The sequence below is a fragment of the Schistocerca americana genome, chromosome 1, assembly GCF_021461395.2.
Source record: "Schistocerca americana isolate TAMUIC-IGC-003095 chromosome 1, iqSchAmer2.1, whole genome shotgun sequence".
In the NCBI taxonomy this organism is placed as follows: Eukaryota; Metazoa; Arthropoda; class Insecta; order Orthoptera; family Acrididae; genus Schistocerca; species Schistocerca americana.
The window spans coordinates 755,553,893-755,567,059 of NC_060119.1; the positions used below are offsets into that span (position 1 = coordinate 755,553,893).

At 38.3% G+C, this 13,167-nt stretch overlaps 1 protein-coding gene across 2 annotated transcripts in view; it reads right to left on the reverse strand.

Annotated features, from left to right (window-relative positions):
• LOC124545335 (PC4 and SFRS1-interacting protein-like) overlaps positions 1–12,050 on the reverse strand; it is a 48,305-nt gene extending 36,255 nt beyond the window's left edge. For both annotated transcript variants that reach the window (XM_047124238.1, XM_047124244.1), the window contains exons 1-2: positions 11,935–12,050; positions 11,269–11,411 (exon numbers count right to left, since the gene is read on the reverse strand). The gene's annotated coding sequence lies outside the window, so the exon portion shown is untranslated. The remainder of the gene's footprint in view (positions 1–11,268; positions 11,412–11,934) is intronic.
• Positions 12,051–13,167: the final 1,117 nt, after the last annotated feature.

Consider the following 13,167-nt stretch of genomic DNA (forward strand, 5'->3'; position numbering starts at 1 on the left):
ATGAGAGTCAAACGCTTTGTGATTTAAGAAATTCATCGTACATTCTCGCACGTAGTTCATCTTGCGTAAACGGAAATTTACTTTGAATGTAACACTTTTCAAACCACTAACCGCAACATTTTCCCGTGACCTGTTAGAAATAGGTTCGTTTCAGCAGTTGCCAGAGAGCACCAGATAACGGGCGTCACCACGCTTGCTTAGCTACGATGACGCAGGAAATCTGATGTTCCTACGTGTAAAACATTAAAAGATCTTACATTAGGACATAAAAGAAACAAGACATCAGAGGATACTTCAAGAGCATCGGAATTTCATGAATCATACCAAAATGCATAACTCGGCTTAAAGTGCACATTCGTATGTCCAGATTCGGATGCAAATTTTCTTGGAATACCAGTACTGTATTATCTCATGTTTGGTTCTTTATTATTGCATAATGCCATAAGTGCACTTGAAATGCAGCGAACAGTTGAAACTAGCCAACAGTGTGAAATTAAACACTTTGCTTCAAATAAATTGACTGCCTCAGCGGAAAAGATTTAATAAAAGCCAAATCTCTTTAGCAAACGGACAAAAATAACTTCACTGTTCTGCAAGGCGATTAATGCTTGACTGTCAGAAAGGTGGACATAAAATCTGAAATTAATATTGTAGCCTTCCGTAATTATGCTAACATTAGCTAGCTCCCAGCCACAAAAATTCGTTTTGTTTTCATTTAACGTGAGAGCAAGAAACTAGGAGGAAACAAAAAACCACTGAACATAAACAGAGGTCACGTGGAGACGACCCACCTTCCCACCACAACTCAGACTGCTCTGTGCATCAGCCCCAGATCTACGATATTTCGTAAACAGGACAATACTAGATAGTGGCACCCAGCCACACTTCTGTAACCAGAAGCAACTGCTCAAACGAATCTAATTTAAACAGCTGTCACGTCATGCCCATCAGAGGCAATTTTTTGTTATGAAGCATTGCATAGTCTTTCCAAGGCCTCTGACACACTTTGATGTTGGCAGACGCTCGTCTGAGCACTGTGTTTAGTTGTTGTATATAGCACATTTCCTTTGCAACTTAAGTTTCATTTCCGTTTTCTTTTTTTCTCTCGTTCATGTTTTGTTGCTGCAGAATTATTCTGCAGTAGCGGGATACGGTAATATCCTTTGTTCGAATACCGGTTCTTACCAGTCAAAACAACAAAAATTTAACTGAAAACTACAACAATGAAAAATTTTCGGCTTTTTCCCGGTTTTCTCCCAGATGAAAAAATTCCGGGGTTTTTCCCGGATCTCCCGGTTGTCCCGGGTCGTATACACGCTGCAATTAGCAACTATGAATGGTTAAGGTTTCATTTAATGAAGATTGATAGAATGAAGCATGTTCTCTCAAGGCTTCCCCTCTTAAAATTCAAAGTGCCAATAAAAATGTAATTTAAAAGGCTGTGACAAACAAAGTCAATCAGGTACAAAGACTAATGAGTAGCCACATGGTTAGTGGTTTTCACCTTTTTGAGTTGCAGCAGGTTCAGATAAACAAGAGGGAATTGTTCTGACTTGTCAGACTTGACAAATTCACACTTGAGAAAATTTGGCGCACACACACACACACACACACACACACACACACACAAGAGTTGGTCCATTACAAATCAGCAAAACTTCTTGTCTCCTTAATAATGGTTAAAACAGCTAGGAAGTTTAAAAGGATGAGCTACCAACACCACATGAAAAAATGAGCATAGTCCTTTCTGATGGAGTAATAAGTCAACCGCATGAATTTTTTCAGGACGATAGCTGTAAGCTCTGCCATGGCATGAAGGATTTGTTTGTCCAAATTAGAAACAAAAACGGCTGCTGCTAAGCAATTGGTTGTGTGTGTGTGTGTGTGTGTGTGTGTGTGTGTGTGTGTGTGAGAGAGAGAGAGAGAGAGAGAGAGAGAGAGAGAGAGAGAGATTTGGCACGGAGAACAGCAGCGACGTATTGTGGCAGCGGAGCAATGTTCAAATTTGTGTGAATTTCTAAGGGACGAAACTGAAGAGGTCATCGATCACAAGACTTACACACTACTTACACTAACAAACTAACTTATGCTGAGAACAATACACACAACCATGCCTGAGGGAGAACTTTAACCTCCAGCAGGAAGAGCCGCACAATCCTAGACATGGCGCCTCAAACCGCACAGCCAGGGAAGCAATAAGGGAGTTGGCACAGGGGCCAGCAAATCAACTGGAACTCACTACTGTGCTCCTCAAACCACACAGTCACTCCTGAGCTTGTGACATGGTGCTTTGCCACTGACATCAGGAAAAACAATCATGAAGCAGTGTATGTGGTCTGCAACCAGTGTATGATACTCCTTGGCCATTACAGTCCCTTGCAGAGCTTCACTGGACGCATAGATGCCTCACTGGATGCATAGATGCCCACATGAATGTTCCCCAGAGCATAATGGAGCCGTCCTCAGCTTGTCTCCATCTGGAAGTACAGGTGTCAACAAGGACTGATTCACGCCCTCCCATCAGTATGATTAAAATATCACGATTCCCCATATCATGGAACGCTCTGCCACTGCACCAACATACAGGGCGAACGATCACATGCCCATTTCAGACATAGTAGCAGATGTCTGTGTTAACACTGACACACATACAGGTGCTGTAGAGGCCCATCGTTAGGAGTGTTTGGTGCACTTTGCGTTCAGACACGCTAGCACTCTGCCCAACATTAAAGTGATGTTATTTCATGCACGAACGTGTCATCGACATAGCGATGTAGTATGGACACATGGAGCAGAGTTGGATGCCTTCCCGACACATTTAAACAGCATTAATCCGAATATCCAATTCACTATGGAGGCGGAAAGGAATGGGCAATTGAATTTCCTGGATGTGTGTGATTAAACGACGGGACGGAGCGTTGGGCCATAAGGTGTATAGAAAGCCCACACATACTGATCGTTATCTACATAAAGATTCAAACCACCACCCTAGACAAAAAAGAGGTGTAATGAAAACTTTGGTAGACAGGGCGTACAAACTTTGTGAACCTGTTTATTTAAAAGATGAGATTGAACATCTACAGTCAACTTTCATGAAGAATGGCTATTCTAGCAAGGATATAGATCGAGCACTTCGCTCTAGGCAGAGAACCAGGAGCAACGACGAACAACAGTCGCCCAAGGGCAAAGTTTTTCTCCGTTCGTTAGTAAGGTCACAGATCGCATTGGGGAAGTTTTAGGCAAGTATGGGGTGGAAACTACTTTCAGACCCACTAGGAAAATAAAAGAATTTTTAAGGTTGGCAAAAGATGAACGACACCCTTTGGCTACACTGGGGGTATATAAAATTCCTTGTAGTTGTGAACAGGTTTACATCGGTACCACAAAGAGAAGTGTGAACACCCGTCTTGTCGAACATAAGAGGAATCGCCGCCTGGGTCACACGGATAAATTGGCCGTAGCGGAACATGTTTACCAGGAAGGCGATCATGAAATAAAATTCAGCAAGACAAGCGTCATATCAAAAACCTCTCGTTATGCACGCTTGTATAGAGAGGCTATCGAGATTGATAAACATCGTAATAATTTTAACAGGAAAGACGAAGGTGTTAAACTGGATAAAATTTGGATGTCAGCGTTGCACCGCAAGCGTGATGATCGATTACTTTCAATCGAGAATGTTGGCATCACCAGAGACAATCTCACAGCTGACACCACGTGATCGACTGTGGTGCCCTCTGTACTGCATATATAATCAGCACTTCCTCGAATTCTCTTCGCAGTTCGCCGCTTTACCTCCGAGGATGTCTCCAGCAGTCTGAGACGAAACGTCAGGAGAGAGTTTTTTTTACTTCGACCACGGCCTATCAGCCCGGAAGTTTTAAGTGAAGACATTACAAAAGGCTTCATATAATTACTGACACCCATAGACGATATTGTTGCAGTTCATCCCTTTGAGAAAATTTATGGGATTACTGAAACAAAAGTGATGAATCAAAGGAAAACTGCATATTTCAGTGATGTCTTTGCAAGCCAGCACAAAAGTTTTAACAATTTTAGTATTTACACCAAAATCTTTAACTCTGAGCCAAACTTTTTTGCAACAAGTCGTGCAAATCCGCACACTGTAATAAGAGACATTGTAAAAACAACTGGCTGGACGCACTACCCTACAGCATCCCCAGGGAAATCAAGTCTGCACTTCTTTGTACTCAAATTTGGTAAGTAGAAATTAAACAAAATTAATTTTTATGGAGAAGAAATGAGTAGCCCGTGATTCTCAGAAAACGTTTTTCTTTGCCAAAATATATGAACCAATGCAGAAGTTATGGTTTCAACACTACAACCAGTACAGAATTGCACACATGCTTGCATGACAACATGGTTGTGTGTTGGTGATGTTCGAGAAATATCATTTGATGAGAAACACATTTAATAAATTTTGTGTATACTTTTGGCCCTCTGGAGTTGCTTCATTTGGTAGTTCAAAACATACTTGCTGGCTCCCTGATCAGCACATTTACCACAAATCTACTAGTGCCATTTACAACACCGTCAACGAGAGTTTCCCAGAACCAGTCATTACCAAAGCTGATGAAAATTGTAAGTCACTGCAGCACTAATACTGTGTTTTGTCATGTCAGTGATAGCATGGAGGTCATCAGGAACAGTCAACTCCCAAGGGCTTGGGTACCTTTATTAAACAACATACTTTTAGACTTGGCAACTAGTTTGGGTGTTAAGCCACTGCACAGTTTAAAGCAATACTGCAACTGAGCTGATAAATAATTTAAGGAAAAATAAATGTATATGAGTTGAGACAGTACATAGCTCAGAGCAGACAAGAGGTCACCCACGACTACTCTATCTCGGGAACCTGAGAAAGTGACTCCCCTTGTGGTGAGTCTTGGGTGGCAATCAGGCATGGCACCTTGGCAATGCTGGTGCCAGTTTCTTTTTAACTGGCAGTGGCAAAAGTTTCCATGGACTTGCACAAGCTTTTAATTCTACTGTGACTGACAACTATTTTAAAAATCCAATGATTCCTGATACTCTAAAATATTTTCATAAGAAATTTTACTGGATAGTCCCTAACCAATGAAAAAAGCATCCATGGGAACCTGGTATTGCACACAGAAAAAGATGCTCTTTCAAATGGTAGTTAACCCAAGTATGGATGAGGTACCCCTTCAGTGATAAAAGGGTTCAAAATTCACTATTGCAGCAAATCTGTTCAAAGGTACTTTCACATCTGTTTATCTCAATGATAATGAGCCCAGAAGTGCTAAAACTTACAAGTTTTATAGACAAGTAAGCCTAACTAGAAAGTAAGTCACTAAAGGAGAAGTTTCAAAACCAACCACAAACAGGAATCTAGCTACTTCAACTTTTTCATTACAAAATTTCTTGGCAACCAAGTTCCACTTGGACCAAAACTAGGGACCCAAATAAAACTTCCCAATTATGTACAAATGCACTGTTCCACTATCCTGCCATGCTTTGCATCTTTTCCACAATTATTTGCTGTCTTACAGCAGTTCAAAGATATGTAAGTTCTGTTACACTGATCCAACATTTCTATGCTCTTCACTTATGAGATCCCTCATCACAAAGCATTTGAAAGCTAGAAATTTGTAAATCATCTCATTTAGCAAAAGCACACACCAAATTTGAACAAAATCTTATGGAGTGAAGTGCAGACTATCTCGAACAAGCCAACCTGATACAAAATCACACAGTATGCTACTTTCTGACTATGACTAGAACTGGAAGGTTAACCACAGTCTATATTTTGTGTAGCTAATAACCAACCTGCAAAAACATTAAGTTACCATATGTGAGGAAGAATAATGTTATGAAATCTATTAAGAGTGACTTTCTACTGTAGGGTTGAGGCACCACTTCTGGCTATCTTACAGACAATTCACAACAGACTTTATGATTGCTCCAGGAAAGATGTTTACACATCACTTTTAAAAAAATCATTTCTATTGTTTCGAAGTATGTATATTACGACTATGTATTAAACCTTCCAAGTTTTATAGAAAAAAAAATTGAAATCAGAATCGTTTATTTCCCCATTTTGCCCCACAAACTAGTTATGGCCAGACATTTACCCACTTTTGGGCCTTTAAGTAACTGTTTGCTGAAAAGTGATTTGTTCTTTATACAAGCATTTAAGAAAGATGTATTAAGCAGATATAAGTTACAGCAATTGATTGGAATAGAAAAACAATCAACAGAAGCATTTTAATGATTGGCCTAAAGCATTGTAATAACTGGCCTAGAAGCAATCTACAATTAATTCTCCTTTAGGAGCCAGAAAAATAAGCAAACATGACATCGTCATTCAGTTTGTTCCTGGAACCAATTTATTATTTTTACTGCTGTTATTGTATCTCTAATCCCATTAACATTCAGCAGCTTTGTGTTACTAAGCTCTGCTTCTCTTCAGAATAGCATATCACTTTCTGCAGATTGTTTGCAATGCAGCCTTAGAATTTCACAAATCTGCTTCTTCAATACCTTCCTGCATATATACATCACTATTTTCATTAGAAACTGGAAACCCATCTTTGAACCATCCAGAGCCAAGCCCAGCAACTTTTTTCCTCCCAAGACTGAACGTGGGCCACAGTGCCCAACAGATTTTCACAGAGATCGATCAGAAATCTTATTTCTTTAATGTACTTTGAGCATTGCACAACTTTGTTGCAGAAGCAACCTTCATTCCCTCAACAATAGCCTTCCTGTGCATTTTTCACTTCACTGGGAGAATACTGAAATACTTTTTTGGGTTGACTCAAAAACCTTTAGTTAAAAATGTCATATTTTTATAATTCATGTGGAATATTTTATTATGCTACAAGCACAGATAAATTACAAGATGCTCGGGCTAGACTTAATTGTGTCTATCTTGAAATAAAAAATTAACAATTATTTTCAATATGCCTACTTAAAATCGGCCTACTTAGAATGCAGACCAAATTTGTTGGTCTGTTATATATGTTCTGTAAACATTTTTTTGGGTCAAGTGAAAAAATGGGATACAACCGATCAGCTTCGACGGCCGACATTGTGGTTTACGCTTAGAAATGAATGTCTATTTTCAAGCCATGGATAATACATCGGTTACCTTCTGCGGTGAGGCGTCACCATTGTAAATTGAATTAAAGTGTTTCTAAAAGAGAGGGCTAGACATTGTGTATGGCACAATTGTCGCCTCTTATCGGAGTGACCGTGTATGGCATTATCCGTATCACTTCAGGCAAAGGGGTCACCTTCAGTCTCTGATGTTATTGAATTTAGCATATGTTAAAATTCATAAGAAACGCGTATTTTTTTCTTTTCTCCAAAAAAAATTCCTGCCCCGAGACACAGGCCTCCAAAGATGTCACTGGAAACAGCATTTTGAAGATGCGAATTTTGGAAGAAATTTTAGAATGCTGTATCTCTGGAACAATTCTAGATATTTTGTTGGGGTTTTTATTTGAAAGAATTGCTTCATGATTACATAGAAATGCTCCATTTGGACTTACCCATCAAAGTTCTTTTACTATAGCATTCTGAACTTCTTTATAACTTACGGATTTTTTCAAAAATTATAATCTATAAAATATTTTTTTCTGTTGATTAGTACCACATTACATTCCCTGTAAAGGAGAGCTTCCACTTTTAAGCTGGACAGGTTTTATTAAAAAAAAATTTTTTTTTTTTAACTCTCAAGGGTCATGTATGTCTTCACTGAAGCTGTTTCTTCTAATTTCTTTGTTGCAATGTTTATATCTATTGCCTTTGTGGCAGTTATTTCTTTTTTTTCACTTTATGGCAGTTATTTCTTTTCACTCTGTTGTAGTTTCTAGTCATTTTCTTTGTTGTGGTTGTTCATTGTTGGTTTTCTTATTGTAGTTGTTCAGTACTAAGTTGTTTACTGAAGAGGCTTTTATGAAATCTGAGACCATCCAGTGAGTTCTGTGATTTTGTGAGGAATTTGCCAGTTGGGACAGTTCCAGTGTGTTTTGAGAAAAGGACTGTTTGACATGTCCTCTGACTGGGGCCACAGGAGAGTGAAGTGTGCTAACTATTTACATAAAACAGACTGTTCAGATTGGGAATAAGTTTTCTCATTTGAAGGCTGTTTCAAAGAAGATGTTTCCAGTGACAACTTTGTGTTCTAAATGTTTTGACAAAATAACCACAATGACAGTATCTGAACAAGGTGAAGCCTTCATGGTGCAGATTTTGCATCAATAGAGGAAGAATTAAATACCCTGAATAAGTCAACTACAGAGGTATGTGTTAGTCCTGTTAAGAAACGGTGGTCAGTGAAGAAGAGTCATGAGCTCTATGCATCAAGAAAGCACAGAGAAATGACTAGAGCTATCGATTAATACACTACAGTAAAACTGACCACAGTCTTCAAAGTAGAAATTCCATCTTCAGAAGAAAATGGACCAAAGCACTCTTGCACCTCTCGCTAGGAATTTTTCACAAATATCAATTCAGCTGTTGAATACTGTGCATCCTATAGTGAAAAGGTGCAAGTTTTAACTATTATTCTAGAAACATTTTCAAAGAAAATTTTGAACCACATTCCATAAGTATCAAAGTCATGTTAGACAATTCACGAAATGTGAGGTCTGTAAAAGGAGTCTTTGGAAGACCAGGTCCCTATTCTGGTCATCCTGTAGAAGCAGCTAAAGTTCAAACAGTGCAGTCATTTTATCTGGAAGATAAATGGGACAATTCTCGCCAGTGTGCCAACAAAAAAGACACTACAACTGTAACAGCTGAAGGTCAAAAAATTGTGAAAGTGAAGAGGTAAATGACTTGCAGTATTAAAGAAACTTTTTGCAGTTTATAAGAGCAACTACAGAACTTCACACATTGGAAGATCAAAATTTCATGCACTATGACCTAAATGAGCAGCTCCGCACCCACCTAGAGATGTCTGTTTATGTGTGTACTGCGTGAATTTTGAACTGTGTGGTAACTTTGAAGAACTTGCTGGAGCAAGTGACATATGACATCTTGGTTGGGTGTGTGAAGTCATTGGTAGTCTGTCAAGTAAATCAAAATACTTGGTTGTTTCAAGAATGTGGTGGTGACTGCCCTGGAAAGGGAGGACTGTCTTTACAGACACTTGGCCTGGAAGACATAGCAGATAACTCTGCAGAAATTACATAACAACACGGGAGGAAAATAAACTACTTAAAAACCTGTTGCCTTTGACAGTTTCATTGATGAACTTGGTAATTGGTCAGTGAAATCAGTAACACCACAGAACCATGATTTTGCTGAGAACTGGTCTGTAACTTTCCCACAAGAAGTACAAGGGTATCACTAGAGTAATGACCAGATTTCAATTTTTACAGGAGTGAAATATTTTCAAAGCAAGACCAAAAGTGTTGCAGTTATAAGTGATGAAAGGACCTTTTTTACTAGCAATGTGCAAAATTCTTCAACTGCAAACAGGGGCAGAGAAGATCATTTCTGATTGTGCTCCTAGTCATTTTAAAAATCATTACCAGCTGTCTGAAGTGAGCGAGTCGCTTGTGCCAACTGACTGGTTATACAGTGCTACTGATCACAGGAAAGGGGCCTTGTGATGGTGTAGGAGGCTTGTTGGAGCACAATGTTATAACACAATCTTTCCAGACCAAATACAGCTGTGATTCAGAGTGCTGAGGATTTTAAGAGAGCCAATAAATCTTACACACAGCCCTCGTTCTTTTGTCCAAAGAGGAAATCTAAGAATTCTGTGAGTAGAAAAAGAAGAATAGACCAAACAATCTACTACTGTGAAAGGAATTCAGAAGACTTTTTGGACTCAAAGTGATGGGCAAACTCATATTGCATGCCATTTAAAGAACAAGATGGAAGAAATTTCGTTTGTTCAGCCAACACCTCAGAAACTGCAGGATAATATTCAGATTCACAACCTGAGAAGGGTGATGTGTGTGGCATGTGGGTATGACTGTTGGATTGCAGAGATTATATAAACTAATTTTAAGTTGATACTGTCAGTATCAAAGGCAAAACAAAACTTGTATTTGTACAGGTCAACTGAAGTATAGGATAAAATTTGACAAGTGACCCTTTTATTCGCCTTCACATAGTTCAACTGAGGTACAAGGCTGCCAATATTACGTACATCGATTTTTTCGTCTTACTAGCACTAGTATCCTACTCTACAGCTGGCAAATATAGGTCATCTGAAGTATGGGATACATATTTTGGTCTTTTCACCTTTACTAGTACTAATATAAGCTGAAGAATAGGGTACTAGTAGTAGCAGAGGCGAAAAAAGCAACACCTGTAAAATTTGAATAGTATATTTCAGTTGACCTACACAGGTCATCTACATATGTCAAAATTTTATCCCATACTGTAGTTAACCTCTACATTTCAGCTCATAGGAAGTTGAACAGGATGTACATGACATGTCCATTTGTTTGCTCAGTACTGCATCCCTTTGTTTCTCAACATCCGTCATTCTGTTAAATCCTTGCAATACACCATCTGTGGTAACTTCTGATGGCATTGGTCAAAACTGACAGGCCTTATCCCAGTCCTCAGTAATGCCCCGTTTTGTAAGTGGTCAAAATAAAACACACATCTACATATAGCCACAAATGCTGTTAAAGGCCATGAAGTTTAACAACATGATTTTTGTGATTTTTCATATTCAACTTAAAACTACAATCCTTCACCTTACCTCACAAGAGATTAACTTTCTTCGGATGTTTTACTTCAATATGTGGAATATGAAAAACGGTTATATGTTGCTTAAAGAAAAACCTTTACAAAACAATTTCAAAACAGGCCTTAACACAGAAGTAGGACCCCGAACAAGAACAAAGAAATACTTCTATATCTAACAGCACATTTAATGTCTATAATACGCTAATTACGACAGCGCCCAAAACTGGAACATTGACCCTAATTCTTCTTTGTGAACTACTGAACTGGAAATCCCGAATGTTAAACACAATATATAACATAGGACCATCAACTAAATCTGCAAGCAATGGAACAGAAACTTATTACTTCTCCAATAAAAACGCCGACATATTCAAACAGCATAGAAATTCTCTACTTAAATAGTTCGCAAAGATATCCGATATATTAAAAAATCAAACATGTATTTAACGGACAGACTACAATTCCTTTAGATTGTAGGAACACTAAATTTACAATTTAAAAACAAAGTTCCAACAAGTGCTTACCAGGAAAACAATAATTGACTCCACAAATATATTAACGTACCTCCAAAATGTCAGTATCAAAACGTGCGGCTGTATTGCCGCACACCAGTCACGATACTTCCACCAGCTCTTTTTAAGACAATTCGCCTGCTTTCACCATAATTGAACACGTTGCAGTTCAACGAAGACCAAGGAGTCCAAACACTGCAACACAAATATTGGTACCATTAACGTATCGCGAAAGTAACCATCAATTCAATATCATATCATGCTAGAGTACAATTCTGTAGGGCGTTCTCCCATATCAATAATGATATCTTCTGAAGTACGCAAACATCTTCAAGTTTCACAGCACGCAAGATCGTTTCCAAAAACTTAACACTCGCAACCACCATGCCGAATAAACATTAAAGCGACAAATTACAAGTAAAATTTTAACTTCTTCTAGCACAACACGCCTAAAGAAACATACTAAATTCATCTACAACATTAACTGTGGTAACTACTCTTAAACTGGAGCGTCTTTTCACTGACATCTCAGTCCCACTGCCATTTTTACAATGACACAAAAAGTGGAGAATAAATCATTACAATAGGTTCCACACAATTCACATTACAAATACCCACGACACAACCCACTAAGCGTTACTGTATTCGTTTCCCATGATCAGAAATGACGTGACTTTTTGTAGCAAAAATAACTTCTCAAAACACTAAATCTCCTCACCTAATTCAAATAACTCTTCCAGTGCTCCTGTTACTCACAACCAAAGTGCGCCAAAATGTCGCACCGGTAACAAAGACTACAGAACAGAAAGATAAAACTATACTGTCAAAGGTCCTAGTTGAACACGATTAAAAAAGATTTGTGTGAGACACGAAGAATGACAAATAAAGAGTACCTTTCGAAACTCGAAGAAAATCAATTACATTACCAAACATCAAAAAATTATAAGTTTCTTTGATAAGAAAATAATTACATCTTCCTCAACGACTTTACAAAATATCAATGAGAAACTGAAATAATTTACAAGCATATATACATATACAAATTATAACACAGGAACGTTCCATAACTAAATTAAATAAATAGGTAAATTCCGTTACAATTATATAGTGCTCCAAGTTACGCTGAGGAAGGTACAACCTGTACTGTAGATTACATAGACACACAGACACCCATACATATGAATCCTCCCACCATATCCTTTAAGGATCAGAGTTTCCACAGGCGAGATCGAACTTCCTACTTGCACAGATCTCACGGTCCGGTTAAGTGTGGAAACATAAATTCAATTATGTAAGTTTCGACATAAGAAACGTTAGCGAAGAGGAAACGGAACTACACAAATGGTCGAAACGAAAATAAGTTCCTTCTCAAAATAATTTGTGTGCTCAAATACCATAACAAAAGATGTATCGTCCAAGAGATTCTGCAACTGCTGTTAGGTGAACTAGCTTTCATTTTCCATTCTCCCTTTCGACAGTAAGTTATACGTCTTGAACCATTTATTCGAGTGTCTGCATAGTTAACATCACGGCCAAAAAATGAGATTTCCCTTCAACAAGATTAATAAATACTTAGTAAAGTGGAAAATGTAAAGTTATAACAAGAACCTCATTCTATCAAACAGAAAATACCTTCAACCACTGAATACTATCAGCGCATGTGACACAGTACCACTTCAGTATCGCAACGTATTCAGAGATATTGTAGCCACACGCGTCTTTGAATGGCATGCACCTATAGCAAATGCCACACTTCGATGTCACTTCACTACTGCACAACCTTCTCTTGAAAGGCCCCCCAGACACTGTAGTCTGAAATCTCTGAGCAAGACTGATTGAAAGCAACATATTGAGGCTGTACAATAACTATCTTTATTTATTTATTTATTTGCAATTTTTAAATTAGTGGATCCGCTACTGTACTATGATTTACTTTAACAGCCTGTAGAGA